Raw genomic sequence first — 5,439 nt, 5'->3', positions numbered from 1 at the left:
CGTCTGTCCGTCTGTCCGTCTGTCCATGTTAATTTGTAATCACTCTACAGGTCGCAATTATGGCCCGATCTTCACGAAATTTAGAATGGAGGTGGGGCTAGGGTCAGAATAGAACCCTATTTCTTTTGGACATGATCGCAAAATGTTTAGGGGTTGAAATGGACCAAATACTAAAAAAATTTCGGATTTTGCAGTAGCTATACAGGTCGCAATTATAGACCAATCGACGCGGAATTTCGCATGTAGCTAGAGTTTAGGGCGGGGAAGAAGGCTACCAATTTGGGTGGTCATCTGATAAAATTTAGCGGGTAAAATAGACCATATCTTTTTTGTTGAAAAAATTCAAAATTTTTCATTAAACCGCGAATATTTTATATCCCGGCGAAATCACAAAGCCATGACAAGGTTACTTCTGATCTTTATATTGATGTTAAGATCCAAACAATCGAATATATAGCAAATATATGCGATATATATGTCTCTCAAAGAAGATATGCTTGAAAGATCTCTTATATGTCGAGAACGGCTGAACTGATTTCGACAGTTCTCATTAATTCAGAATGGCCGCTTGACAGGAAAGAAAAAACGTCTAAAAATCGCATAAAAATATCTCTCTAAAGATGAAAATATTGTATTTGTAACATTTTCTCATATTTTTTCCATTTTGTCATATTTTTGGCATATTTTCATTTTGAATTAAACATTTGGTGATATTTCTACAGCTAACAAAACTGAGTAGTTTGGATATCAGGATATCATATACAGATCGCATTTACGGCCCGATCCTTACGAAATTTTGCATGGGGATAAGATGAGGGTCAGAATAGAAGCCTACTCTTTTTGGAGATGATCGCCATATATTTAGGGGTTGAAATGGACCAAAAAAACTGCAAAATGGTCAGGAGGTCATAATTATCGCCCGATCCTCACGCACATTTGAATGGGGATTACCGGACATTGCAAAAGCCAAGTAGTTTTGGATGGCCATCCAAAAATATTCAATGTGTGAAGAAGTTTGCCAACTTTGGTAGACAAAATACGAAAATGTCCATTCCAGTGACTTTTTGGAGAATTCACAAACACAGGAAAGACGCACATAGAGATTATAGGTCTTTGGGAAATATTAGTTCCAGATCTAGGAAGACCATTTAAGTGCAACATCTACCAATAAATTGGAAATGAGCAAATTAGTTAAAGTTGCTATTATTCGAAAATTAGAGAACGAAACCTGATGGTTTTCTTTTATTATTTGTCACAATATCTTGTGGAATTCTTTCGAGTATCTCGCCTATATAAACTGTATCGTTTATTATAGTGTTGTAGGGTATTCAACGGTCGGCCCTGCTCGACTGTAGCCTTTGCTTACTTGTTTAAATATAAGTATCTGGATTCAAACATTGAAGAATGTAGTGAAAGTTTTAAACTACAATGAAGTGGGCGGAACTATTATATGAGGGGCAATACCAAAGCGAAAACAATTTTCTCCTACAAGGATTGCTCTCTTTTGAGAGTCTAAAATACCAAATTCACAACACGTTAAAAATTTTGGCTCTGTGTGGATAATCAAAATACCGAATATCGATGAGTGTCGTTATATCAAAACCAATTAACTTCTGTTGTAGAGCCCATTATGAATTACAAATATCGAATTTGAAGCAAATCCGGTAAAAATGTGACCTAAATCGTAAAAGTAACAAATATCTGCAGGTACCGTTATGTTAGGGCAAAAGAAAAACGTGGATTCCAAGCTATAAATACAAAATAATAATAATAAAAATATTTTATTGTTGCAAAGTGGTCAGGCTTAATTTCTTTATTGTTGTTTTTATAAAAACAACGTTTGTTTATAAGTGGAGAACGATGGTAATGTTTACCAGGCAGGGAATACCTAGGTTTCGGAAAGAGTCACCAATCCTCATCAGTTCCCTTGTTTTTTGTCTGGGATATTCTCCCCAGAAGTTATTTTAAAAATAACTGACAAAAAACTTTTTTACCCAAGTAACGAGATCGTAAGCTCAATAGAAGAGGAACCAATTAATTACATAAAACTAGAATTCTTTTGGAAAATCTTCTAAATCTTACAACCGCACTTATAAACATACTAGCTGAACCCGGTGCGCTTCGCTACCCCTTTTGATTTTATATGCATTCAAAATTTTATTTACGAATATATGTTGGATAAAGAAAAACAAATTTAAAAATTAAAAAAAAATATTGCACTAATTTAATGCGTTAATAAACAAAATCATTACAAAAGCAGTAACATGACATGCATACACGAAGGGTTTGTCCTTTGGATTTATTTATTTCATAGCAAATACCAAGCGTGCAGGAAACTGCAATTTTTTTAAGTAGAGTGGCATTTCTATTGCAAGTAGTGAATTCGAGATAGCAACATACTTCGCCGTAATAAGCGTATTTCAAATAAATTGTTGTGTTGTTTTTTTAGTGTCAGCCTAAGGCGTTGGTGGGTCAATGGTTCTTATTAAAATCATATCCCAATCTGATCCGATTTAAATATAATTTAAAAAAAATTACTTTTACACCAAACTCCGCCACACCTTTCATATTTAATTGAAATTGGTGCGTCAAATATGTGAAATCGGCCGAGAATATATATATGGGAGCTATATCCAAATCTTAACTAATTTCCAATTAATTTATCACATTTATTATTATAACAAAATTCCGCCACACATTCTGAATTTCATTGGAATCGGTCATATATATCGTGTTTGGTGCATAATATGTATGAAATCGGCCGAAATATATATGTTAGCTATATCCAAACCTCAACTGATTTCAATATAATTGTGCAATTTTTGCTGGTGCCAGATTTTGTCTCTCTCGCTTTGGGTGCATCAAATATGTGAAATCGGCTGAGTATATATGGAGCTATAATCACATCTGAGCGTATTTGAATATAATTTGTCAAATGTGCATCAAATATGTGAAATCGGCGGATAATATATATGGGAGCTATATCCAAATCTGAACCGATTTTAATATAATTTGACTAATTTATTTTCTAATCAAAATCCCGTTACATATTCCAAAATTCTTGGAAATCGAACATACATATCGTGTATGGTGCATAAAATACATGAAATCGGTCGAAAATATATATGAGAGCTATATCCAAATCTGAACCGATTTTAATATAATTTGACAAATGTATATTTGTTTTAATTTCCGCTACACATTTCAAATTTCATTGAAATTAGAGATACATAGCGTGTTTGGTGCATCAAATATGTGAAATCGGTCGAAAATATATATGGGAGCTATATCCAAATCTGAACCGATTTCAATATAATTTGAAAAATTCATTTTTGCTCCCGATTCCGTTACTTATTTTAAATTTCATTAAATTTGGACATACATATCTTGTTTGGTCCGCCAAATACATGAAATCGGTCGAAAATGTATATGGGAGCTATATCCAAATCTGAACCGATTTCAATATAATTTGGGAAATAAATTTTTTTAGATAAAATCTATCACACGTTTCAAATTTCATTGAAATTGGGGATACATAGCGTGTTTGGTGCATCAAATGCTTGAAATCGGCCGAAAATATATATGGGAGCTATATCCAAATCTGAACCGATTTCAATATAATTTGATAAATTTATTTTCGGATCAAATCCCGTCACATATTCCAAATTTGGAGACTGTATCTTTAACCGATCAATAGATATGTGCATATAAAATCTAAATTTTTGGGAGGTACCTCCGATTCTGATGCTATATCTCCAGTTCCAAGTGGAAATTCAAAAATGTATATAGCCTATGTTACTTTCAGGCGATGTTGTAGTATATATGGAAATTTTCAGAAAAATCTATTCAGCAGTTTTCGAGTCCATAAATTACAAACAAACAAACAAACAAACAAACAAACAAACAAACGTACAAACATTTTCCTCTTTTATAGATATAGATTCATCTTTCTCCATAACCATGTAAGTTGGTTCTGTCTGTGACAACAAAAACCCCTTCATCGACTGTGCCTTTTCTATTAATAAAACAGTGTTGGCTTGTTTGTTCGGGATACTATAGTATTTTGTTGTTGCAAAATGGTCAGGCTTAATCCCCTTACTGTTGTTTTTATAAAAACAACGTTTGTTGATTATTATTTATTAAGTTTTTATAAAAACAACAATAACGGGATTGAGTCACAAAGAACTCCTTGTGCGGATTTTCAGACAATTCCGTTGAAAAATGTGGGTAAAATCATCAAAATACCGAATATCGGGGGGTACCGTTATATGGGGGATATACGATATCGTGGACCTGTATAGACAATTCTCCCTCAGGTTGTAAAGTACTCACAAAGAACTCCGTGTGTGGATTTTAAGACAATTCCATTGAAAAATGTGGCTAACATCATCAAAATACCGAATATCGAGGGGTACAGTTATATGCGGGATATACGATATCGTGGACCTATATAGACAAGGGACTCCTTTTGTGGAATTTCAGACAATTACAATAAAAAATGTGGATAAAATCATCAAAATACCGATTATCGGGGGTACCGTTATATGGGGGTTATACGATATCGTGGAACTATATAGATAATTTTTTGCGGAGGTATAAAGTACCCACAAGGAATTACTTGTGTGGATTTTCAGACAATTCCATTGAAAAATGTGGCTAACATCATCAAAATACCGAATATCGGGGGTACCGTTATATGGGGACTATACGATATCGTGGACCGATCTTCGAACTTGACCTGCCTGCATACAAAAGAGAGATCTGTACAAAATTTTAGCTTCCTATCTTAATTCGTTTAGACTGTAGCGTGATTACAACAGACGGACGGACAGGGCTAAATCGTCTTAGAATTTTACGCTGATCAAGAATATATATACTTTGTTGGGTCTAAAATGATTATTTCGATGAGTTACAAACGGAATGACGAACTTAATATACCCTCCATACTTTTTTTGGTGGAGGGTATAAAAATGTATGAAAAAAATGTAGCTTAAAGGATGAAAATACCAAATATCGGGAGTTCTATTATGTGACCTACATATGCCATATTCAGCATATTCTAATTCAAGCTTTTTTACAAAAAAACCACCTGTAATTGTGACGGTCGAGAACCAAACAATGTATTGTCTGGAATTTTGAGTTCATAATAGGCGCCGCCTTCTCTGAAAATTAGTATCTTAATGATTTGTGTCACACTTTTAAGCGAAATCTGGTATTTGTTAGTAAATCCTCAAAAAAATAAATAAATATTTTGGAAGAATGTATATTCTTGATCAGCATAAGATCGTTTGTCGATGTAGTCATATTAGTCATTTGGAAGTCACTCTAGCCTCCGAACGGAATGAATTAGTGGACAAAGTGAAACATAAAGGATCACCATTTATTATAGACCAAAGAAACTGGTTAATTCTAGACAAAATGCATCATTGAAAAATAATT

Source organism: Musca domestica, unplaced genomic scaffold (genome assembly GCF_030504385.1).
Source record: "Musca domestica strain aabys unplaced genomic scaffold, Musca_domestica.polishedcontigs.V.1.1 5, whole genome shotgun sequence".
NCBI classification, from domain to species: Eukaryota; Metazoa; Arthropoda; class Insecta; order Diptera; family Muscidae; genus Musca; species Musca domestica.
The sequence above is the reverse complement of the archived record's forward strand: the minus strand, read 5'-3'. Positions refer to the sequence as shown.